The sequence below is a fragment of the Anopheles maculipalpis genome, chromosome 2RL (assembly GCF_943734695.1).
Source record: "Anopheles maculipalpis chromosome 2RL, idAnoMacuDA_375_x, whole genome shotgun sequence".
Taxonomy (NCBI): domain Eukaryota; kingdom Metazoa; phylum Arthropoda; class Insecta; order Diptera; family Culicidae; genus Anopheles; species Anopheles maculipalpis.
In genome coordinates, this window is record NC_064871.1 from 288,382 (window position 1) to 313,464 (window position 25,083).

The 25,083-nt window shown below is 41.0% G+C and overlaps 1 protein-coding gene and 1 non-coding gene across 2 annotated transcripts in view; both read left to right on the top strand.

Annotated features, from left to right (window-relative positions):
- LOC126556954 (myogenesis-regulating glycosidase) overlaps positions 1 to 25,083 on the top strand; it is a 259,937-nt gene that overhangs the window by 112,498 nt on the left and 122,356 nt on the right. The gene's annotated exons all lie outside the window — the stretch shown is intronic.
- On the top strand, positions 6,620 to 6,722 carry Trnai-uau (transfer RNA isoleucine (anticodon UAU)). Its single transcript has 2 exons — positions 6,620 to 6,657; positions 6,687 to 6,722. It is a non-coding gene; the product is annotated as a tRNA-Ile (tRNA).

A 25,083-nucleotide genomic window follows, 5' to 3' on the forward strand; every position in this document is an offset into this window, starting at 1 on the left:
GAAAAGTAGTTTGTGATTATTAGCGGTGAATCTATTGATCCATCTGAACGCGCATCCAGCTTGCTGCAAAGGACTGTGACCGTGTGCTGGTGAAGGTTGTGGCACTCTCAAAACGGGGTCGCCATTTGAACGTGGAGGCTATAAAAACCTACTCAACGTCCATTGCACAACCTGCACGGGTAAGGGTGGTGTATTTGTATACCATCTTTTAAAATTCAAACGCCACTTAATCTGCCAGCGTTGTAGCAGTCGAGCCGATTGAAAAGCAGTTGCTTCTAGCGGACATTGGCAGTCTTCAAAAGATTTGGAAAAATTCGTTAATGATTCTTCGGTCGTTCGGTGAAAAATCACTCAAATGATACCAACGTAAATGTAAACAGTGCATATCCGTCGAGTACGGTAGTAGTATCTGCTGTTTTATATTCTACGAACCCTACGAATAGGCGGGGGGTCAATTGGGTGTAATCGTAAAAAAAATGAACCACAACGAAGATGGGACTGATCGGGAGCTAGTGTAAACTACCGTCCACCAGTCCACCGTCAAAATGTGTGTTTTCTTTGCAATATCTCAAGTTTTACGATGCCGTCTTGTGGATTGACGGTTTCCAGAAAAATCTCCGTAGAGGATGAACGAAGAGTTTCCAGTTTGCGACAGTCCACATCAGGGATGTCAAAGTCGATCTTCAAGTTTGTTTGACGTGTGTGGTGTAGCATAGAGACTGGTCCATGACCATGATGTTGAAATAGTTGTAGGTAATTATTATTTTTGTAACATTTAAGTATTTATACATATGTGTATTTATTTATTTCATTTTTGAACATGAACATGAACGTGAACATGAAAGAAGCTCATCTACGTAAGTGACAACAAAATTGTGCTTATTTTTTTATGTTAGCTTTTTTTTTGTGTTTTTAGGTGTGTTGACAGGTTATGACTTTGTTACTTATTGATGTACTAAGTCAGTCTGGTGACTGCATACTTTCTCATGCGTTTGGCGGTAGAATCGCAACTGTAACGCATTGCAATTGTGGTTGCAAATTGCTGATGACCAAAGGTGAAAACAACGCACAAAATGGTCCGGGTGAGTCGCACTAATAAATGTTTCATTAGAATCACGAATTTCCCACAACCCGCCATCACCATCGTTAGTATCGTGCGTCATTACAATGGATCTGTGGCCGCGTGACAGGGACAAATTTGCTGTTGGTTTGTGATTTTCCTACTTCAACCCATTCTACACTTCGATGTTGCCATCATGAAGGCGGTGCAAAAAATACCAGATATTTTCCAGCGCTTTGTTAATCTCCTCAATATTCATAGCACTGCTCAGACTGTGGCACGTTGACGGAACTTACAAACATACACACACATACAAAAGGTAGGACTCGACACGGTACTCTATCAACCTGTTATTAAGTTCTAGATCTTATCACTGCCCCTTTCTCGTTTCCTTCCTCGTTTATTTTACGGTACCTTCCTTGAAGGAGATAAGCATCGCTGTATCGTCAACGATTTCAATTCTGTTGCAAATGCTCCAAACGCAAACCCAACCACGTAATGCCGGTACCACGTACATCTGTATATAGATGGGCTGAATGTTTAGGATCGCAGGTGTTCCTTCTTGGTCGGAAAAGGAAGAGGAAGCGTGACCTTTTCATGTGTTCTTAATTTTACCCTTAAACCCACTTTTGTTTTCATTGTCCCACCGATGGTCACCAATGCAATGCATTATTAATAAAGGAAGGGTCAGTTTTATGATACATTTAATATTAGGGATCCCATTCGATGTGTTAAAGGTGTTTTCGTATGTCTGCCGGGCCAACAATCGTTCGCCGTGCATTCGCCTGTACGGATGCAACCGTAACGAAGCGTACAGTGTAAAGATCGTTCGCGTGCCATCGTGGCTTGATTAACAAAAGACAATAATAACAAGATTTCCAGTAAGTACAGACAAAATATCGAGGAACTGTCACTCTTATTTAAAAAAAGAGAGAAAAGCATCGCTAAAAAGACATAAAAAAATGGTAAGAAATTGAGTTAGGAAAAGAAATATACTTTTGGGAAAAGTACCCAAGTAGAGAAAGTTTCGTTGGTTACGACTTAAACACTTAAATTAAATATGCTTAATACAATATAGCGCTCTTGGCGCCAGTCTTTCGCTTGACAAGACTGATATCAAATATTTGGAAGTGTTCCTTTGTAAATAGTTTTCAATTAAACTGCATTTATGCTCTGATGTGCAATTATTTTGATTTTTATCACCAATATCGTGTTTGTAAATGCGAATTCCGCGATAATCACGCGCATATGATAAAAGTTTCGATGCAATTGTATGGAAAGCGGTTTTAGCTGCTTTGTTCAGATCAAAGACTTTGGTGTGGGATAAGTTGGTGGTAGAAAGCAAAATAAGCTTAATCCTTTTATTCATCCCGTTGTACGTGAATATGTGATAATTTTTGTTTATCTATTAAATCAATTCACAGAAAAGCAGACGATAAGCTCTGGCTACTGAGTGATTATCGTGATTATATAAGATATTACTCGTTTTTCAGGTAATTCAGTTCATGACCCAGACCCCTTTTTGTCAAGTTTCGTGTTTTAATACATCAATCGCTTACTAGGTGGCAACCAATTGAAAACTATAATTTGCAACGACTATGAAGTGCATGCATAGCATAGCTTAGTTGTGCTGCCCTTGCCAATAAACTGTTCTCTTAGCACACCATTGAACGCATCGATAGTCAAGCTAATTAGGCGCGGCGAAGCGACTGCGTGTGCGCTTTTAGTTTTTTGCACCAAGACCAAGACTAAGCAAGAATCAATTGTAAAATTAGTGATCAAGGTATGTAACAAAGTAGGCTTAGCAATGTTCAAACACCTTCAACCAAGTCCATTTTGGACTGGTCACCGGCCATCTGTCACCAGTGACGAGAATGCCCTGAGCTCTAGTGGATACTTCATCAGGTACTCCAAAAAAGTTAGAGATCTTCTTCACATTCCGTTTGCCCTCTCATCGCTGGCTTTGATCGTGAGAACGTTCGTGAGCGGGGATGAAAAAAAGCTCAAACGACGAATTCCTCATGTTCTCGACTATGTAACGAAAAGTCTGAAAGCCTCGTCAACCTGGGTTTTTTTTTTTTTTTATTCTTCAAACAAACATTCTGTTTCGTTGACGTTGTGCCACAAAATCAGGTGCTTTTAGAAGTGTTGCTTGACGCCATCTGTTGTTCCCGACACTGCCCTCCCCAACAGGGAAATGATCCGGTCACACGGTGTGTTCAATGCGAATGGTAACTAATCGCAAGTGGGTTGTATGTTTAAAGAAGTCTTGACGAAGAAGATTGGTATTAAAATGTCCATTCAAGAAGTACTTTAGAATAACATGCTTGGTATGTCGCCTGCGTATTACCTACAAGGGTTTGAAGGGATTATTCCATGCTATTCCCGGCTATTTTAATTCATTTTTGTACTAAATTTCATATTATTCAACACTCTCTTCTTTGTTTTCACTCTTTGAGTGTGATTTAATGTATATTACCGTAACATACTCTCTTTTTAAAATAATGTTATCAGTTCATAACCGTGTTTACCCTTTTTTCGTCTTTGGTCGGATCGGATGCGTTTTGATACTAGTCTTGTCGTGTTAAACCTTTGCTGCACGAAGCGTAAACTCAAAAAGGTTTATGCTTATGTGTACGCTTCATAAATACACAAGTCTCTAGATCGATGGTTGGAGTGAAAGCATGAAGGGGCCGAGTAGGGGGGCCGGGTGGGACGAGTCAAAGCCAAAGCCAAAGTCAAAGAAGGCGAAGGCGTCATATTGAGATGAGTATGATTCGATTAGTGAAAAGAATATCGCACGACACACCACTTTTTCTTCCACCAGAATCTGTTGTACAATAACTATTGTTGTTGTTTTGTTTTCGAAATTGATCTACAGCGAACCACTCGTGATGAACCGGGCATATTACTAACGTTTGACAAATGACCTAACAATGGACAACAATAACTCACTCCCCTGGGATATCAATTCGATTTTCGGACCTGATCGATATGCTCTCTTTCACTCTCGTTCGCTGTATCACGCGATGACCGGCATGCGGTTCGAAGTGTGCCGATTCGGCGAACAATTCCTGCCAGTTCGTCCAGCCAAAGGTTTGGCTTCGATTAGATTAGATTTATTACCGATGGGAATAGACGTACAAAATCAAGATTAATATAAATAACTCCGTTACTCTTCGGTGAGATTTTATTCCCGGCGCGTACACTGTGTTGCTATTGCTTAGGTTGTGGGACGAATGCCACTGGCCGTTTGGTTTAAGAATGTAGTTTAAGAAAGAGTGGAATGGAAAACTCATAGTTACTTTAAATATTTATGATGGGTTTGATTAAAGACTCGCATGAATCGATTACCAGTATGTCAATTAGTTGTCGTGTTCGTACAATGTCGAGCGCTGTGCTCGCCTGGGCTGTCCATAAACCATAAAGTTCGAGCAATCAATAATGTTAACGGCCGGTCAATGTAAGGGCGCAACCGAAACATAGAAGCAAGCGAGGAAAACGGACAGGGAGCGTAACAGTGTTCCTGGACAGAAGAGTCGTCGTTTGTTGACCAGATCATCATCTACCGAAAAATGAGAGTAGAGAATGGAAGTCTGCTTTTTGCGAAATCGTCGGTCGAAAAAGTGGTCATTATCGATGATGTGAGTCCGTTTGGCCATGATGGCACGTCCAACCGAGGCCATCATGGGTTCATGTTCTTCAAGTGCGTTCTGAGATCGTTTGCCATTTTCTGCTAAATAACTTCAAAACATTAATTGAAAAGTAACCCACTTCCTGTCCTGGCCGTGGTCGCAACGACGCTTCCTGTCCTGGGTGCCTTATGGGATGATTTTTCTTAACCGCCATCGCTTCGTCAATGGCCGTCCGTATAACAGTCGCTCGTTGTAAGATATGCTCCAGCCCGGATGCATCCGGAGCAACATTTCAGCAGCTCTCGGATGGTAAGTAATTCATAATTCACCTTTACCGTTAGGATCATACCTCAGTGCTCAGTGCCCCATGCTCGGCGAAACATTACAAACGGAGCACACCGGGCGTTCATCATTTCGTTTGGAATTTTTCTCTTTCGAACACGTTATTACTTTTGTGGCCAGAGCTCATTACGCTTTCGTCCGTCTCGCAGAACAAAACACAGCGAAACAATGCACGGTAAGTACGAAACATCACACTAAAACCATTTAAACGAATGTGTGCCGTTTATTCTTGACAATCTTCCATCACAGATTCCATGTACGATCGCACTCGGAACTCGTTGCTATTGGAAAGCGTAGCAGAAGGAATTGTGACATGAAAACAGGCGAATTTTAAAATCAATAGCTAGGAAAGCTCGCCTCGCGCGTTTTCCAAACCTTTTAAATCCTATCGAACCTTATCAATCCCATCCCAGGCGACGCGAATGCACCCATGCGTAAGCGTCAAAGATCAAGAAGTCACCGTGGGAATTTCTCAGTCACAATTCCCAAAACGGCAGCTTACATAAAACCCAAACCGGACATAGGATTGAAGATGCGACGGAACAAGAAAATAAAGATGCGTCATTACAAGAACGTATTATTTGTCTAACGCCTGTGTCTAGCCATATTCGATGGCAGCAACCCTGTGGCCTTGAGTGCCAGAAACAACTGACCAAAAAGGTATATACAGTTGATGATCATAACGACGACGACAACGATGATGAGGCGCTGCTAACGAGAACCGCTTGATACGAGATTACGAGCACCAAAGGTAATAACACACACGTGAGACATAATTACGCATTCATGAATCAAAGAAGACCAAGTAGCTGAGCCGCGTCCCCGTTCGTTATGTGAGGTTATGTGTCTCTCGTTTAAACATACGTTGGTGTCTATTGTGCCTCGGCGTAACTTGATGGTGGCGACGGTTTTAGCGGTGAGGATTCGTCGTCAAAATTAGGCAAATTCCCACGCAAGAATGAAACACCGATAGGAGCAGATCGAACTATTACTGCACCAATATGGGGAGCACATTTCCGCATCTAACCATTGCGACCGAAAGATGATTTGCACAGTTTTAACGGAAATGACAATCTTCCTTAAAAAAAGGGACCAATTTGTATGTATAGTGTTTTCTCATACAATGTTGTTTGATGTTTGTTTATCAGCGAGCAAAAGATGTTGACACTCGTCGTGGTTAGTTATATGAGCCACGTGTAGAAATGTGCAACAAAATGAAATGCAAAATAATCGGAAACCGATTCCATCATATTGACATCCCTATGTCTTTATATTTTCCCATTGCGCGGGGTGAATCAGTCTCTTTCTATTTTTATTACAAACATTTCGCTCTCCCGCGTTCTCTCACGGAGCGTTGTTATTCTCTCTTGCATGGTGTGAGCGACGCGCAGACGCTTCGCGTGCCGAATACACACGCTTGAAAACAGGGTAGATGAGTGTGCATGTGTGTGTTTGTGGCGAGTAACGCTTGGACAGCGGTGTGACGATGTGTATGTAGCATGCTTGAAACAGTTCACATCGCGTGAGGTAGCGAGAGTGCCCGTCCGAAGCAGATGAGCTCTTAGCGAGAGGGCTAGCATCTGCTCCAGTGGCGCAATTGGTTAGCGCACGGTACTTATAAGACAGTAATCGTTGCTTGGCTATGAGCGATGCCGTGGTTGTGAGTTCGAGCCTCACCTGGAGCAGCGCACTCGGATGTGAGCGATTCGTCGCGCCCTTCGAGAGGAGCTTTTTTTTAGTTATCGTTCGCCCTTTCATTTTAACTATAGCATCGCACTTATTACTGTTTCGTGATTTTGTACGTTTTCAGACATTTCTACTCTTTCAGAAATAATTACAACGGGAGAAAAACAAACACTCCGATTTCAGAAAAACCGCACTCCCAAGGTCGTTGTCATCGACGCGTTTCATACGGATGTGTCTGTCCTAAGAAGCCCATATTAACACCAAGAGGTCGATGACGGCGTCTTGGGGTTAATCTTTGAGTACGGGGTTGTTGGAGCAGAACACATGGGACCGAAATGGCGCTTGACGCTGACAATTGTTGGCATTGTATGTAAATGCGACGTCACCTGTGTACGTGTCCTCTACACGACACGTTGAATTCATTTGTACCTTCCAACCGGAAAATCTCATGACGTTCTTCTATTTCTTTTTGTTCCTCTTTTAACTATAACTCAGTGGCCAACCAACCAAGGTTGGAGACAGAGCACACCCAAGAAGACACCGAACGACGATACGGTGACTATTAAAGTGTCTGCACCGTAGCAGTTGTGATTATCCGTTAATGGTACGATGGTTGCCCGTAGAAAAATTTTCTCTTTTTGTTTTTTTAAAGGATTTGTTGGAGTCCAGATTTGCGGAATCGGAAGCTTAAAGTGTATGAAACGTGTATGCAAACTGATAATATGTGATAGAAGGTACAGATGTAGTAATGTCATTCATCCATTAGATCAATAAAATTGAACAAAACATGAAAAAATAAAACATAGCAAAGATCAACATAGAAAAACAGTGTGAATAAACAATATTATAACACAAACATTTGTAACAAGCTTTTACTTGATGTTTTTTTTCTTAACGAAATGGGTTTGATAACGTTGCAGTGGTTGTTGTCGCTCGAAAGCAGCATTCCCGCCACTCACATTCAACTGTCGCGGTAAACGAACTCCATTTAATGCGTGTGCGTGTGATGTGTTATCATCCCAGCGAATGGGTGAACACAGTTGATAGGTGCTTTGGAATTTTGAGTCACTTTTTAACGCCTAGTGTGGGCCACGGATTTCCCAACTCCCACAATTATATCGTTGTGCAAGCGCTTGATTTATCCCGCATGCAGTTGTTTGAGAGTCATGCACCATCCGTGAATCTTGCGATGCTGCGACTCTAATTGAAAGTGACTGCAACACTAGCAAAGTCGCTTACTTTGGGACTCTTGGATGCCGATAACCGCCTGGATTTAAATGCGTTGTACGGTGTGATTGTTGTTTAATATTTTGCCTATCGAGCGTGCCGCTGCGCCAATTGTGGGAATAGCAGCAAAAGAGCCTACCAGTTTACGGGCAGCACGTAAATGCTGTTATTTTTCCAAAGGATTGATGAAAGTGACGAGTCTACGCGGGTTGCGAGTTGAATGACTTTGATGCCCGACGCAATGGGAGTTTGCGAATTTTCTTTCTCTATGCATCAGCTCGAGTTCAATATCCTCGTCTTTCGTATCATCGAAACGCTTCCCCTTGTTTCCCTTTTTTGCTGGTTCTGAAAAATACATCGACTGATCAGTTTTCCGGCTCATTCTCCAGCGCTGGCGCTATGGATAGGAAATAAGCGGATATCTTCCGCTATCGGAAGAGCCGTCTAAGCCTGGTCAGTTGGTGTTCCCACAATTATGGTACTCACTTTACGACGCTAATCCGCCATCTCAGAACACCTACACATTGCACATTGAAAGGCTATTCACAGGTGGAAAGCAGTTGAAATTAAAAAAACTAAAATAAAAACAACGGCAATTACACCCGCAGCCGATCAGGGCCAATCGGTAATATGCAAGATAAGTTGAATTTGATCAATTAAGGAATTTCCGCCGAGCAACACATCACACTACCACCAACAACACCTCATTGTTAAAGTGATTTGACTTCCGATTGAGCAAAGACGAAACGGGCCGTGCAGCTAAATTTCGTAATTTTTATAATGAACATCACTTATCATTCACAGTTGTTTTTCGGTTATTTTGAGCATCGTTTGGATACAAGAATCGGGTATGTGGAATATAGATGCCGAACAGTGTATGGTATATATTACTTGCAACATATTTACAACATTCTTTGCTAGTTTGAATCTGTTTTACTACGAGTTATTGACAGAATTAACACAACAAATTTAGAAGAAATATTGTCTACAAATGAAAGACACTCCTGAAGCATAAAGTTATTTTTAATATTTAGTTTACGATGCAGCTCATTACAATTAAATTACCAACTATTCATTTATTTATTATTAAGTATGACGGCACGTCGCTGTATTGTCAACACCATCTGTGATTATTAAAAAAAATGGACATTACTACTAAGGTTCGGATGTGAGGTTGAAGCAATTACTTCTAAAGGCAAACGTTTTAAAGTGAAGCGTAAAATTCAGCATACTTATTTCACGACAACTACTTTCAGTGAAGCGAAAAAACATAATTTAGTGATTTGTACTTTATAAATATTTCCAATTGATTAATAATTTCAAACATAATATATTTGAAAAATATCCAAATAAATAAGTGTATTCAAACCATTTACTTATTCCACATAATAGCTTAGTTCTGGGGAAACAAGGAAGCATAAGGTTCATCGTAGATGAAAAAGCATGTCAATTTTCGTCGGTGGTTTTTACCGAGTGGATGTAGAAATTGTAGCAGGAGTTTACTCTAAAAAAAAGGCTTAAATCAACTACCCAGACCTAAGTTACTGATCGCATGAATTAGATGGCTGTCTTCAACAACCTGCACACTGCAATTTGGGAAACAGTTTGGTGAGTTTTCCAATGAATTATGCATAAGAAGATGACCAGTTAAAAAGACCTGGGTGTCATTATTATTTTCCCGTACTACGCTTAATCCTGCGCGCGGGCGCTGAAAAAGTCACCAAAAACCCAGGGATGTGATGAGACGGGACGATTCGAAGCGTGACAACATCAGGTGTGCAGTGTTCCATAAAATGCCACCACCCATGCGGATGGACGCGAGTCGCAATGTAATGACAAACAGAGCAGGAATGCTCGCGGCCATCGCTGTAAGAAGTGTGCTACAAAAAGAGCAACAACAACAACAACAAAAAATCGATGCGCAACGAACACCCCAAGTGCCAAGCAGGCGTCCATGTATCAATGCGCGGCAAAGGTAGTCAAGGGTAGCCATCACCCAGGTTCGACGCACTTTGCGAGGTGCGATTCGCGACGATAAAGCGATGAAGATTGGGCGATAAATTGGCGAATAACATCAGCAATACTAGCAGCCCCTCAGCCCTCTGGCTAGAGTAAAGTACAGAAAAATAGTTTTCCGTCGAACCGGAGCAGTAGGTAGCACGCGGCAAGGGCCATGTGTCGTCACTTTCCAAAATGGCACAAATGTGTTTGATAAATTGCGAAGCTTTGCGCACACACGGTGCATGAGTAAAAGAATTAACATCGGTTTTGCGATGGCCAGCCAACATGGGAACTGAGCAACAACGCAATCCGACCACGATGGGGGCGATGCACATTTTTATGCGCATAGGGAGTCAGTGTGTCGGAGAAAACGATGCACCGACGATGTCTACGAGTTATGCCATCGTATTGCAACGAGTCGCAAAACCCACGGTGGTGCATTTCATTGCATCAACAAACATTATTCGCATTTGTGGCGCAGAAAGAAAAGCAGTGCATATTCCCTACACATGCATCTTTTTTCCGTACTTGTCAAGTGATAACAACTGGTTTCTTTATCGTAACCGTACACCCTGTTGGAAAGTTTAGATATATTAAGGAATATAAATAGTCGCCTTTCATTCAAAACTAATGATTATTCTAAGGCACTTTTCCGTTAATTCCATTTTTCGTTTACGGTCAAATGAAATGTACGTTTTGAGACGAACTCAAGTGAAATTTGTTCGCCTACTGTAAGGTGCCGTGCAATTACCCCGTCCTAGCGCCTTGCAGTGACGAATCACGACGCTCCATCTCACTGACAAGAAAAGAGCCTCCGCAAACAGCCAGTTTCAGTCACGCGTATCACAAATTATATTGCTACACATTTTTTTCCTCACATTTTCTAGTCAATCATCGTCTGCACGTCACCACATAATGCGCGATGGCGTCGTTGACTTGCGCATGTGCATGGCGCACTTACGCTTTTACGCGCTAGATGATACGCCTTTGATGTTGTTGTCTTTTGTTTGCTTCTTCTGCTATTGTTTGTTATAGGGCTTCGACAGCTTGAATCACCTACCGTTTAAGCGCCGTAGGGTGGCTTTTCCCTTGGCTGTTCGTTTACTCACTGGTTGGTATTTTTTGTCATACGGTTAAAAATGGCTACAAGAGTCGAGACTTTCTTCATCATATATGGAACGTTTGTATAAGCTTTATCGACCAGGCTTCTTCTCCTTGGAAGTGTGAGGATGTGTGAATTTTATCCCTATACCCACTTATTTGAATGATTCCGAAATCAAATGATGGTAGATCAGTTTTTTCGGAGCAATTCAATGTAATTTGCTGTGTACTATTTGGTTTATATATTTGTATTGCATATGAAGTTATTGTTTCAAATGTAATGCATACAAATATATAATACTTATTTGTCAAATCGTTTCCCAATGTAAACTTTTCCATCGTTCAATATACAAAAAAAACCAACCACGAACTGATTTTAGATATTATATACAAATTATTCTTTAGCATCCCAATTGACCTAGTTATTTTTCTATCCTTCGTCTAAAGTGGCAGGTATTAATTGTGTTTCAGCAGCTGTGGTTATGCGGCATCACAAAAAAAAATAACCAATGGACAAAAAAGTAAGCACTAGAGCTGACCCGGAAGCCTAAAACAAATAACATTAATAAAAATACGATCGTACACGTGCCGCTGGTTCCGAATCCGCGAACGTATCGTTTACACGTTTAACGTATTCAGCTTTTCTCCGGAAGTGAGGGTGAAAATGTGTCTCTAAATGGATGTCCTGTATATGCGAACAGATGAAACACCATTTCTGCTGCAGGCTCTGTCAGATGGTAAAAATTAAATAAAGAAAGAAAAACCGGTGAGAGTTTCCCGACTTCCCCGAGGATATGATAGCTTCATCGTTACGCTTGATTTTCCCGGTTCTATTCATGCAGGAGAAATGATTTGTATTTCATTCGTTCCTTTTTGGTCAGGCAAGGCTTGATTATTGTTCTTTGTACTTTTATTTTGTTCTTTTCTGTTCGTCATGCAATCGCACCATTGACCACACGTACCATTTTTCTTTTGCTTGCAGGTCTTCCTAACGAATAGCGATTGTGATGTGTGTATTTTTCATCCGGTATGTGTGTTTTTCGCTGTAACATGCGGAATCCGTGTTTTTGCACGGTACCGTTTTCCAATGAAAATTTGATTAAACAAGTCACTTGCAGCACCGACATGTAAAAGGCTACGAATGATGGCTGTATATCGCTGCCATGATGGTTTGGTGATGAGGCATCGAATGCGCATTATAGTTTCTTCTGTTTTTCTGATCATACAAGTGTTGCTTTTTGCTTTTACTGAGAAACAAACCATACTTTATTAAGCAGAAAATCATCCTTTCCGAAGTCGATTATAAACGTGCCAGAAAAATATAATCAATTACGCCGAATATATTGCGCCGCTTTTTGTACGAACTAGGTTGGGTTGCAATTTTCATAAGCAGCTTCTAGAGTTATCAGAATACGGCATACTAAAACTATATTCAATCTATTGTAATGAAGAAACCCTTTTTTCGTCAACAGCAGGTATAAGAGGGAAATTCGAGATGTCCGTGCTAGGAAACTGACTGTGTCTATATAGGGCGCAACAACATTTGACTGCTATACCTCTACCCACAGCAATGTGTGTAATCGATTCTTCTACAATCCCATTTATCAGCACATAAGCTGGACCATATCGCACCGAGTGAACGATTTTCTACCCCTACTAACTGAAACCGAACATGTTCCCGAAGGCTGCCATAACGCTTCCACTATAACAAGGTGCAGCGGATAGGCGTTTCAATTTTAAAGCCCTTTAGTACAAAAAAAAATCGGAAGAGCTGTCGAAGCCACCGCCAGGCCGGAACGAACGAAACGATCGTCAATTATCGCGCCAATGCTTGTAACTGAATGATCTTCTTCTTCTTTCTACGACGGAAGATGAGCGGGGGAAAGAATTTTCTGGTGTGATCTACCATATCGAGCTTGCACCGAGCCAAAGTAAATCGCGACATGCAGCCAGACCGGCCCATCATGCGCTTAAGCGCTTCACGCTCGTTCGTGTCGCGTTCAACTGTGAAGGAAAAACGAGAACCGTTGGACGAAAAACATGTATGAAATTCAACATATCTCGCCGTGGAACGAACCACAAAACGGGGAGGCAACGATTGCGAAGAAGCCATCCATATTAAGTAGACCTGGTTTTTAATGACTAGCCAAGCTGAGTCCACAAAGTGCATTTCTTGAGTGCATTGATGACCATTACCACCGAGAGAAGCCCGAACGTCTGTCGACCATCATTTTGGTTCCACCGGTGCTCATGCGTTCGTACAACTCTAGCAGGCAACGTAGAATATACGTTGAATCTGCTCTAGACAGATGTAAGAAAACGCGTTGACGTACAATAGTTAGTATCATTTGAGTCAGAATTTAAGAAAGCGTTAAGCTATGAATTAATTAATTTACCTGTCTCTTCAAACATTGACAAATTATTACACTACTTCCAATGCAGCATTTCCAAAAGACAGACAGTTCTTACAAGTAAAAACAAGTTTTACACAGTTATAAAAAGCTACAAACGCTCTTAATGTTGCTCTCAAAGATAATAATTAATTTCATCATTTTCAAAAATGTTTACATACGATTTATTCCTTAGTTCTAGTCGCCTTTTTGTCGATTTGCTTCGTTTCCATCTTTTAACTTTGCCGGTTTGTACTTCGTTGCTGTTCCTGTGTTTAATCTTCTTATTGGCTCGTAATGGCCTATTACTACTTAATTGCCTGCCCGATACCACGTAGTTAGATAGCCAGTACTTACTACGGAAGGACGGTTCTGATGGGATTTGAACGCCAGTCCTGTCATGTGAAGATCGAACAACCAATTTCCAATGACCGCCACGTCTCTAGTAACACGTCCACCTGTCGAAATAATGTACTTGAGTGAAAAGTTCTCGTGTGAATAAAATTCGGTATTTTTCGCTTTCCCCGGTCCCTTTGCGTTAGCCAGTGCGTAGAAACTTGCGGCACCTCCGTCGCAGTTGCTCTAGTGTGGACAAATGCTGGTTGCAGCGAAGAACCTAACTATCGTCCGCAGGTAAATATTTCTATAAAATAAACATGCTTTTTAAAAATAGCACACAGGTTCTGCTATTCCGGAGCAGCATTGCTTTAAACAGAATAGGTGGTGCCGACCGTTCAGTTGATTAGACGCACCCAAAACATCGTCTAAAATCACCGCAAAAGCATTAGGTAATGAGCGAAGTAAAACTCAAAGCGATCTCTATCACACAGTAACCGGGTGCCACCGTCTTGAGCTGTGGTCTTTGCCATCACTACAGGCGTCTTACAGTAGAAGGAAGACGCATTACACTCGGTTTTCCCTCACTCCTATATACCTCCAGACTCTATCTTACTCGTGCAAGACAGTTCACCGATTCCGATGGTGCTTTAATTTAATGTAGCCTCATACATGTTCTTTCCAGCTGTAAAATCACTTGGAAGCTACGGATTGTCTCGAAGCGTGTTGTATCGTTGTGTGCGTCATCCGATGGAAAAGAGAAAATATTGTTTTCAATTGCACATCATTAAACTGACGTTTAACGATCTTTTCATCTTGTGATCCGGCAATGTTTCGATTAGAATGCTGAAAGGTACAAAACAGCCGATAGCCGATCTGTCGTTACGTCGACGTACGTGTAAGAACTTCCAGAGCGTCTTTGTTTATTCCAATAAGTGCCGCTTGTGCCTTCGTTAATCAGTTAACAGTTTAATTTTTGTTGAACCTTCTTGTTTTATATTATCAAGATGAATTGAGCTGAAATGCGTAAGCGTAAAATGAGTAAAAATTTAAACGGATTTGCATATCTTTTTTTAGAGGAAAATTGTAAATAAAGAGCATCTGCTATTGTAATAGTAGTGGTACAAGTCGTATTTCCACTTGGCAGAGCTGACATCGTGTCGTAATCCGGTAATATCCCAAAATATTACCGATTTTCACCAGCGAACAGAATTTATCAAGCGTTTCAGATAACTTTGTTCAATAAATTCTGGGATTTGACAGGCTACAAGCTCTTGTCTTGTGTGTGTGTGTTTTTTTTTTTAAATTAAGGCTGTTAGCCATTGTTTGAGATATCCGTCCAAAAATTCTTACAAGAATCGTTGATGTTCGAATTATCTTCAAGCAAGAAAACGTTGCTCTGGGATTAAAATTAAATGAAGAGTCAGACACATGTTCATAAAAACAAACTTTTGTTGTCTGTTCATTGAATAGTTTAATTGTGAATTGGATTGTTGATAGTTGAAGCACAACTCTTTTTTGTTAACCGTTCCGAAATTAAAAATTTTATAAACCAACCAAAAAACGTTGTGTGAAAGCAACACCGTCCGAACGATGGTACCTAGAAGCGCCATCACGATCTCTATGGTTGAATTAGTAGCATATCCAGTATACAGAACTAAGGTGGAAAGGAAAGTGGAGTCGAATGACGTTTCGCTTTGCCGTCAAAGACTCCGCTACACATGCATTGCTCACGCACACAGGTGAATCTAGCTGACTCGTCGCGACACGCTCGAGCTGTCACCGAAAACATGAAACTTGGTCTTCGTCGAGTTCTCTTGGTGGGTCTTGTAAGATAGAAATAATCCACCCTTCCACTCAGCAAGAGAAAAAGCATTTGCCCGAAAGCCTTCATACCTTCGGGGCCGGAGACCTACAATCAAACATATCAACATGAACGTACGCGGGAATCGGGTAATGAGCGGCATTATGAGCGTCACTGAGTCCGCACATAACTAATGAGCTGATTAAATGCGAACACTTTAGAGAAATCGTCAACGGTCGATCTTTCGGTCCTGGTTATTGCACCGCCTTCCGGCCGAGCCAATTGCACAGGTGGACAGTGAGTTCAAAAGTAGTGAGCCTGTTAACTGTCGTAGACTCAAAACACAAAAACCTTTTATTGCATGCACCGAAAGATGTTCAAAACCATATCGCCTACACGTTAATGGACATTGCAATTATTTACAGATGCATTTCGCTGCATAGCATGGTCCATAGCATTGCTCCAGCTAACAAATATTGAACTATCATAGAGGCGAATGTAAAGATAGGAGACACAAAGCTTCTTTAAAGAAATGAAAATTACTTCAAACAAAATCTACCAACGTAGCGTACCAAAGCCATCTACTATCATTGACCCATCACTTAGTTCACGCGTTCAATGAGCTGCCGTTAAGGGTGTTCGCCATCTTCGAAATGTCCCACCGGGCAGCGTGCGCGCGTATCCATTCTAAAATTGCGTGAAATTATCTATGCAAATCATATACGCGCTTACAGCCAGCCAGGGCCTATGACTATGATTTGAAGTGTACCGCCCGTACCGGCAAGTGCACCATCACCAAGCATTAGCTTCGTTGGCAGCAGCTGCTTAATAACGTTCACTTGTTGCGTTTCGCTGCGATGCGCGTCGTCTCGTGATGCTCGTTTTGCGAGTTTTGCGTTCGACACGTCTTTTTCTCTGATTGTGATTACGATGGCGATGATGCGTCTCCGACATTGTCAGGCTTTCATTGCTGCCTCGCCAGTGCTCACATCACGCACCATACACGTTTAATGCACTTGTGCACTTCTTTGCGTTTTTCCTTTACCTTCTGCTTCGTGTTTCACTAGACCTCCCCACCAAAAGTAAATTTTATCTTTTTTCGTTGGTTACTGCAGTGTGCAAGTGTGCAACTGCACATAAGTGCACATAATATCGACTAGCATTGGTTTACTTAAATTGTAAACGTTTTTGTTTGTTCACTTCACGCATCCCGTACCTCAGTAAAACGTCCATGGTACATGAGCTTATTTACGACTCTTTAATATTTTATCTAGCGCGAATTGTTCAAGAAATTGTGTTAAAATAAGTTTTCTTTTTACGTTAAGAAATCAAGTGTTTAAACGCACTGTAGTTGAGTTATTTATTATTTGTAAATTTACAAAAATATTACCAATTTGAAAAAGTAGGAAACTTTTTTTTGCTTGTATGATTATATATTAGCACTACTACTTGCACCAAATTTACTTGTAAAATTTATGGTGTAAAGTACACCAAATAAACTCTTCTTTTCCAACAAGCAAAACGAGCTCGTCTTCTACGAGCAGCACAGGAACTACGGTGAGAAGTTCGTCCTCCTTAATGTTTGTCTTAACCTTTCTGGTGTCATCGTCATCAAGATATTTATACCTGACAGGAGCGGTAGGGTGCAACCGACCGACGATAGGGAATATATTTATTCGTTATCATAAAATTTATTAAGCCAATTTTGTCTCTTCGGTCCCCGGCGCTGACCCCTAGCTAGAGAAGACGGATAAAGAATGAGATCCGTTCGTTGCTTTCCAAATAATTTTTGTTTCTCTTGTCGACGGGAGACCGTGACGGAAGTATCGTGAAAAAGGAAAGCGAAACAGTGGCCGTTTTGCGGCGTCTGTCCCGTGTAACGTTCTCGTTCGACACAATCAAGTCTTCGTTTCTAGACCATTTACACTTCATGAATATTTATTCATCCGGTCTGCGAGTTTTCACGTGCAAAGACATCTTTTGCTGAAATACCCACAGTGTAAGCACACTTGTCGAGCTTTTTGTTTTGAAGTAGTGAAATGAAGAAGTAAATAGCTGTGATGCTCATGAATTGTCATCCTTAAGCCAAAAGATGCAGAACGTCAAACCAGTAAAGGACATTATGTCTTTACAAGCAAGTCTTTAGGTTTTTTAAGCATTGGCCTTATTGTTACTAAGTTTTTAAAATAAAATGCAAATATCACAGCCGTAAGGGAATCTTAATTAATTACATAATTTAAAACTTCGAACTAATTTAATTTAAATTACGGACTATTTTAACCACAGGTAGCATACCGATTGCTTGCAATGAAAATGTCGACACTGCGTTGATCAAAGAAAACACATACACACATACATGATTTGACCAACAAATGGCCTTCATACCGAAGACTCTCCCCATTTAATTACCGTGCATAAAATGCGTAATCGACACACATGCATGCAGCTGCTGCTTCGTATCGAGTGGTCATCAATGTGGTATTTTCGGTAGAACGATGGTACGTGGAATGAAAATGAGAACAAGCACGATGCAACGCACGTGTTCGGTCTTGTTGCGTTTGGTGCGTTACTGCGTAGAACTCGTGCCAGCAACCAAAGCGAGCAATAACAATGTACTAATATGCATTCGTTGTTGTTTTACGATTTTTTTTCTTCTGCTGCAGAGCAGAAGAAGCAGAAAGAAAAGGCCAAAGCGAAGAACATTTTTTTCAGACTTGTTTCAATAACAATCGCTGTCTGGTGCGATTGCATTCTTGGATACGCACAATGCATCATCCTTGATAACAAATGCTATCAAGTGAAGTATAACGATCGTTGGCTACTGTGCCATGTTGTAAGGTCGTTGGCCAGGCTAGGTGGACTGTTTTACACTTAGTGTAAATGTTTATCAGCCAGTAGTCTAGAATGGAAGCGAAACGATTATGACATAGCGCTAAGAAAGAGCTTTGAGCATAAATGCATAAAGGAGTCACAACGAAGCAATACAAAAAATGTATCTAGCCATGCGTATCAGTTAACTGTAACGCATCTTTCTTAATACGTGTTGTGTACTGGCTGTACAAGACAGTGCACCGACTAGATAGATACAGATAGTTGGAAACAAATAACTTTTTTCTTAGAAATACTTAAATTGAGCCCTAATCCCTGTTAAACTCTAATGGATTGAAAGATCATGTTTTTAGGTAAACTTGCTGATGAAAATCAATAACCTGTTTTTATCAAACTTTCCTCAAGCCTAATTTCAATAAGTGATCTTTCAACAAAAAAAAACCACATGTTCTGGTATTTACAATACAAAACGCTTTCCCAAAAATTCAGAAATACGAACAAGTGAAAATTGCACCAACGAAAACCATTGGAAACTTACTTTGGAACACAATTTTACTCTCACTTTAGTATGAAGCTTTGAACCTTTTGAAACATATTGTAATGGAACATATGATACTAAACAATTCGACCAAGTAGACCTAAAAACAAGAGTACATAAATTTGTACTTTTGTTAGACAAAACGTGTCCACTATTAGGAATGATAAATGCTGAATGAACGGAGGCTAAGCGATCAGCTCATGGTTGGACTTCTGCTTTATTACATCTGAAGTGTCACAGAACATGTTTTTCTGCGGAAGGTCAACTATAAAAACGATCGTATGGGTTAAAAAATGCTGAAGCAAGCTGAAGATGATCGTTTTAGCTTTACTTTCGATTGAACCTCTGTGAGAGCGGAATGGAATCGTTTATTTCTTTGCTGGCAGACTGCTTGGCAGAACAAGAGCATGTATCCATTTCCGTTCTTTATTATCAATTTCTGGTGTAGTTGGCACGGTTCTGGCACTGCATCTCAGTTAAATTTTTGCTTTTAACCGGAAAAATGAGTGATTTATGCTTTTTGCGAAGCAGTCCCACACTGGCTGGATGAGTATGGTTGTTTTTATGCCGGTTTAAAAAACCTTACTCCCTGTTCTGCGATCCCGGTGTTCTTTTCCCCCAAACCATTGCGGCAGTTCGTGTAGTGAAATGTCCCTGAGACTTACCGGGAGTGCTGAACATTGTGACCCGCACGAAAACAAGAACATGGTCGTAAAAACAAAACGCTCTACTAGCCGTGCTGCCGACAAAAGCCCACCACACGCTGGGAGCGAGCGAGGATCAAACGGGAGAACCGTCACAAAAGCGTCGAACCGTTCTAGAGCGTCATAAAATCCTTTCCTAACACGCTGGAATCCTTTCTTGTCTGCCTTAAATGCATTAAGCAATAGCCCGAGGAAATCCGGCCTGATGCGATAGTTGAACATGGTTAGCTAAGGCGAGATGGGAAAACGATTAAGCACTGGTCACACCGTGGAACTCATGGTCTGCTCAAATCCATTTCGCAAAGCTCAGACTTGGCCCACCTTTCATGACAGACTGTGGCGACCCCATCGTTCACGGTCGACTGTGCCCCCGGGACAGAGAACCATTGAAACGGAAAAGAATTTGTATCGCCGTCGCTCATCCTCGTCTGTTCACTTTCGTTCGTTGGTCGGCTGGCCAGTCAGCCTCTGTCCCTGTGGGCAGTGAGTGATGATCGAAAATTTATGTCTCCCTTCTTTGCCAACTTCGCGAATATGTCGCGGGCGCATCGCAAAATCGTCAGATGACCGATGACCATGACACATCCGCGGTTTGGGGTTTATTTTCTTCTTCCACCCTTGTTCACCTGGGCCATAGATCTCATTTGCAACGCATCGTGACAGATCACTCTATCGAACTTACTTACCTACCGCCGGTCTGAATACCACACCCGCAGTGTGCATGCGTGCGTGTGGAACGGGAATGCCGAGAGATTTATTGGTATATAATTAAGATGATTGATAAAAAGGTGAAAATATTTATGGCACGATCCCGGCATCGACTTGATCATTAATGACGTTGCGCGAAATCGAAACGAACCATCGTGTTTTTGTGTGTGTCTGTGTGTGTATTACGGTGGGGGTGTACAATCGAATTAACGTATTCCATGTCCTCAAATACACAATACCGTATATATCAAAAATAAATCCTTTTCTACAGTTACTCGACCATGTTTGCAGAAATACTTTGTCAAATGGTTCATACTTTGATTCCCAATCCCATCCATTCTCTTGGCACAGCCAATGACATAAATAATGTCTTCGGAGTCTTTACTGCTTGCTCTCGTCTAAATTGAACCTCTGATGGTTCCGATGTTCGGACGGATGTCGCGTGACAAATGGCACACCAAGTTTCATTTGCTTTGCTGTGTTCACGTTGCGTGCTTTCAAGTTCTGATTGCATGTCAAGGTGCTCACGCTAAGCCGTGAGTCTTTTCCGAAACTGTTTTGCTGAAGAATCATACAGTGTAAGCCTTCTTTAATCGTGTTTAGTCATAAAAATTCTTATTTCAAAAGCATGTTTACTACAAACCCACTTGTAAAGTAGGAGCTACCTTTCATTTCAATGGCATTCGTTCAATGGCAATTATTGCTAGAATATTTAAATTGTCTGGAACTTATCATCAACAACACAAAAATTAAAAAAAATCTTTGTCAGGGCCTTCTTTCACGACGATTTGAATGATTTTCGTCACTTACATATTTTTACTATTTTTTAATGAACTATTTACACTGCAAAGAGGATGGTTTCAAATTAATTAGTATTTTTTAATGAAACAATATGTGTTCATTCGAGTCTTAAGTTCCAAGCTCCTTCAAATGTTTATTCTTTATGCGATCGCAAACGCCAACAAGTGTATGTTTATTGCTCTGCATCCTCACAACCAATCCTAGAATAGATTTTCATATTCATCAGTACGTACATTATGTGTTAAGTGACATTTTCATCCCACCAAATGTTGTGGGAAAATGAAGCGACACGATATTTCAATTACACATAAAGAATTGGCAGCCATCGTTGTGTAGTCAATGCTGGGTCGCTGGACATTTGTGTGTGTGTGTGTGTAATGCAAGGTAGGATGGTTTTGTCATTTCTTTCCGTGGATTGGCTCATTTCGAACTAAATGCGTGACACATTTTTTGCTGTCATTTTTTGTTCCATCATAGTACAGTGATTCAAAGCAACAGCGTGTTAACAATGATTCCCCCTCTTTCGTATGTTTGAGGTTAGGTAGCCTGGTATAATAATGATTCAAACCTGGCAAGCTTCCGATATGCATCGGTGAGTTTTAGAAGCCCCGAGGATTGGTTCCCCGAGCGTAGCGGATTGAGTTTCAACAAGCCCAACCCAGAGACGGTTGTCTATTTTAGCGTGATTGTAAACTGCTACCACACCAACTGCACGCCCCTGCGGCATCTAAATCGGATCCTCGCCCCGCTCTGCCTCCGAGCTGTAGGCTGTTGGATGCAGAGATGGCAAGGATACGACTAGTTGCGCACAATGCACAATGTTCCCAGTCGTCCTAACGTGCGCCTGGCAACGACGATTGACAAACCACCAGAATGGGCTAGGCAACAAACATCTAAGCTAATCCCCTTTCTGGGATAGATTCATATACCCTACTGGGAACGGTGTACAGAGAATAGCTAGACCCTGTTATGACGAACATAATGACGAAACATAAAATAATCATGTGCTTACTGTCTTCTTGTTCTCGCCCTCCTTCGCCTCTACCTATTTTGCTATGTGTTTGCCAGTTTTACAGTAGGCTTCTGCAGTATGGCACCGAAGAAAACAAAACTATTTTCGACGGTGACGACAGCCGGAGGGATATCGACACTCATCTCTCTAGACAACGGTAGCACTTCAATTTTCTAAAATATTATCGAACCGTGAACTAATAGAAATATTTTCAGCATCTTTCCCGTTCCGTGCTCGCTCTCACACACGCGATCCGCAATGATTGATGCAACCGTCGTCCGAACAACGGTGACTCGAACTGATGCGGTGCAAAGGATGAGGCAAGGTTGGGAAAGATCCCAACCACCAGGATAACCGAGTAGGCGACTACAGGGATTATTAGCATTTTTGTGCTACCTTTCCCTTCCCCCAGAGCCGAACCGTAAAGGCAAATGACGTTACTCTGTTCTTTCGCAATTCGCTTCCATTTGCTTGATGCTGTGTTGTGTCCTGGCCGCACCGGGCTACTGGAAACGATGAAGAGTCCATTTTGTGCAGCCATGGTTGTGCACTGGACTGAGAAACATTTTGACCAGGGTGATTATTAAAAACTTGTCCGGTATTTCACAGAATATCAATGATGTCTCTACCCATGTTTGGCAGTGCAGCAATGATGGTTATTTACCAAAATAGATTTTCATTCAGGCAAAACGAAGTATCTGGAGTTTTAAAACGTTAGGTCCAGAAAATTCGATAACTTTTTCAACAAATTGAATTTTACTTTATTTCTTTCAATCATCTAGCTCTACAGTCTGTCGTTAATAAAAGGAAAAAAGTCATTCCCAGTAGGAACTCTCAAACGATTCACCACCATTAGTGAGGAAATTATGAATCCAGCATCATCATACAAATATATAAATATCGAAGGATAAGCATCCAGCCAGCGCATTCTAATAGTATTTTTGTGTCGATGCTGAAGAAATATGCTTCATCATTCGTATTGTTCGCAGCTGGCAGAATTGGGGCGGGATGTTCACTTTTTCATCCCTGCTGTATGGTCAATCGTGCAAGAAAAGGTGTTATGTCGGTGGTTCCAAACCAATCGTATGTCATAATTATCGAAGGATTGATCTATTCGCTTGTAATTATTTCCTAAATGCGTTGATCAAGTTTACGTGAACGTGTATGGAAGCAGATGGCCACGTACTGTAAATTAACATATCCTCAAAACATTTATGTCTAGAAATTATTTCATCATTACTATAAATTAGCATTATCCGAGGGTTTCTGGTTAGACCGAGGGTTGAAAATGAGAAAAATTGAATTCTGAAAGTTTTTGAACTGTGATATTCCTAAATCAAATTTATACGTGTCTAAGTTGTCTAAGTTGCAGTTTTCAAAATTGTCAAAAATCTAATTAAAACTCGAAACCAAACGCATTGCTATATGAAGAAAAAAAACTGCATCGTTGTTTGTAATTGGGGCTTATAAATAATAAAAGAATAGAAGAATAGAGTCCTTCTTGTAAACTCGTCAATATTTTCTCAGGACTCGCACAAGCGGTTGCATCATAGAGATAGCTTGCTCGCATCTTAAGTTCCATCCTGCGTAACTCCGCCTTTTGCTTCAAGTAATTGTCATTGTTCACGCAAACACAATTGTCCTTGCCTTGGGCCTGGAGGTGCTCTACTTCGGTCACACATCCTAGCTACAGCATGGGACGCAAGGTACGGGAAAACCATTCTATTCAGTAGAGATGATGCATCATATCATAAGTAAAAAATGGGTCCTGGATTATGTCAAAAAGGATGCAAAAAAAATCAACACATCCTCTTCAGGTAGACCTTCGAAATTCAATCCTGTTTTTCTTCTTTGATGTCTTTACAGATAACTCCACGAACATAGATTATGAAACATGAGATATTAATAATAAATAGAAAAAAAAGTTCTGTCATCATTCTTACATATGGCTTAGTTTGGTTGTGGCGTTTCCTCCTTCATAGACAATATTAAGCCATCGATGCAGAGCTGATTTCATGTGCCAGATGTTGTGACAGTGCAAGACTTCACCTTTTTCCCAAACGCAGTACTTAACGCGTACGGCTCTTCTTCCTCCCAACGCGACCAGATTCCTGACGCAACTGAAAAGCCATGTCGAACGATCAGGGAAAGTAAAGCAAAAAAAAAACAAAATGGCCATTTTTGTCGCTCAAATACGCCATGCTTTTAAATCCTTTCCATCAAAAGGATACGAAACCAGCAGTCAAGCAGTGAACCAACAATCAAAATCGGAACTGTGATTCTGCTCGAAGCTAATGGCAAACGACTGCGACGGTTTCCCTTCCCACAACGAAACTTATGACAATAAAGCACATGCCGGATATGGGTGCACAATCTAAAATGTTCAAGAGGGCAATTTGAATAACAAAAGTAAGCTATAGCAAGAAAAGCAGTTGTTGTCTCGAAACAGGGGTGCAAAAAGGATTTTTGTGCTCAGAACTTTGAAGGGTTAACATCGATGTCAAGCAGAGTATATTTTGAGAAGCGAGGGAATGGCATAATTAAATGCCAAGGAAGTATTTAAGCCGTGGAAATGAAACTAAAGCATCAACTGATAGACTGAACGTGGAGGGATTAGCCACCATGTTGCTCCGTCTTTACCATTTAGCCATTTAACGTTATTACTCTAAAGTCCAGAGTTAAGAGCTGGTTATTTTTTAAATAATAAAATAAATAAATAATAATTAATGGAATTATTATGTTTTACTTCGTGTGTTTTTTTACATGTGTTACAGTTTTAAGATGAAAACAAGAAAAAAAAAACATGATACAAAAGATCAGGAAAAATACATTTGTTTGAAAAATGGCTCTGCTCTTGATAGTTTTGGTTTCTAAGCAAAAAGCATAAACGAAAACGATAAAATATTGAT